Source organism: Acyrthosiphon pisum, unplaced genomic scaffold (genome assembly GCF_005508785.2).
Source record: "Acyrthosiphon pisum isolate AL4f unplaced genomic scaffold, pea_aphid_22Mar2018_4r6ur Scaffold_133;HRSCAF=517, whole genome shotgun sequence".
NCBI classification, from domain to species: Eukaryota; Metazoa; Arthropoda; class Insecta; order Hemiptera; family Aphididae; genus Acyrthosiphon; species Acyrthosiphon pisum.
Window position 1 is genome coordinate 7,042 of NW_021761994.1, and position 2,117 is coordinate 9,158.

Genomic DNA, 2,117 nt, shown 5'->3' on the forward strand with positions numbered 1-2,117 from the left:
TATTAATAATAATATATAAAAAATTTGTCTTTTTGAAACTTCCCATAGATGTTATTATTGACATCAGTTTTTATTGTTCTAGAAAACATCGATCCTACATTATACAGATGTTTTTATTTGAAGTAAATTTCATATAATTAATATCCTAATATTATTGTCAAATAGATGTTATTGTTGAATGTTATATCGAAATCTTTCAATAGATATCTATAGGATGTATAAGTTGATCTATTATATGAGGTAAATCCGCATATTGATGTAATTATTTGTAAAAGTTAAAATAAACAAAATATTTAACATCTTATTATTGTAAAATAGATCATTTTTCAGGATGTTATATTCTTGGACATCCATAGGAGGTTTTGGTTGATGCATGGTACAGTGGGCTCCTAGTGTCCTTAATATTAGTGTTAAATACATCAAATTGTATTTTTTTTAAAGAAAATATTATGGGATAATATATGTTTATGATTTTTATAATTTGAATTTTGATTACCTATTCATTTATATTTTATGGTTTGACTTAATATATTCTGGTTGGTTAGTAGCTAATCAGTTTAAGTGTACTTAAAATTACTTAAATTTCAAAATATTTTTATCATAAAGACACACACCAATAATTAGATTTCATAGTTTATGATAAAAAAAAAATAGATATGTCGCAAATGACGCACATTTTTTTGTGGTGGTTTTTATTACTTATACTCAACCGTGTTACAGAATTGATTCTCAAATATAATTTATAGACTAGGAACTACAAGTTTGGCAAATGGTAAAATGTTTTTATTCTAAAAATTAACGATTTTATAAAATCATATTCAGCCCATTATTATATACTGTATCTAAATAATTATTCGCTTTTTTATGTTATGAAAATGTATGGCCTAAGACCGCCTCTGGTCTCGTATCATAGTCTCCTATATCTCTAATAGGCACATAGCATTTTATTTCGCTTCGATATAATATTTATACTCAACGAAGTACATAATCTTGTAAAAATAAATTCGTAAATAATATAATTACTGCGATTTTTTCGTATCAGTTTTGTTTGATGAAAAATCATAAAATTGCTGTATGGATTTATTTCATCATATTAGATTATTATTTTATTTAATCTCACAGCAATATTTTAAAAAAAGTCACGCCCCTCACGCCTAAATACAAAAAACATCAACGATGATTTTGATCATAACAGACGATATATTATTATGCTTATGATTTTTTTTTTTTGTTCACTTGTTGACAGCCTAAGCACAGTTTTATTACTCTTAGACCCAAACCCATTTATACCGGCACCAGTTCAATGGTAAAAAAATATAATAATATGAAATATAAAATTTGATTATCTAAGTTTGATTAGATACGTAAATACATTTTTAGAATTTTAAATAATTTGAAAACTGACATTTTTGAACCTAAGATGATAAACCTACTTTTGCTATGTTATTTGTGTAGGTATCATTTTTTAAAACGTATTTGTTAAAACACGCTATGCGCAAACGATAACGACCGTCGAGTGTCGACCGACCCGAGGATTAAAATTATACACAAACGAAAAACTAAGGGATAATAGTGTAAAGTAATTGTAGTTATGTGCTACTATTAACACTATTATGATTTATGAAATGAACTTAAATATAACTCGTTTAGTTTATGTTATACAATTTCAGAGTATTGTTTATGACTTTAAAATACATAATTTTTGCTTTCAACAATTTCTTAGCGTTTGAACAGTTAAAAAGTTCCAAACGTTTATATAATCAAACCACTAAAACTGTCCTCCTGAATAATTTCAAAATTGTGAGTTAACACCTTCATCTACTAACCCCTTTAATTGTTATGAAACAATAATAATAAAAATATATTAAGTTTAGGCCTTAGGGCATACTTTTAACTGTATAGATCATAATGTTATGCGCTTTACACAGTACTACGGAAACAATGTTATCGGCGATATAACACACTCCGCCGAAAATAAACGTGGATACAATTGCAACGGGTAGGTAGGCGAGTAGTGTGTGCGGGACGGGACGCTGGCCTTATATTATAAATAATTATCAAGCAAATTACAATGTGGCACTGTGTATAGTACGACATGTCTCATGCTCATTACTGAC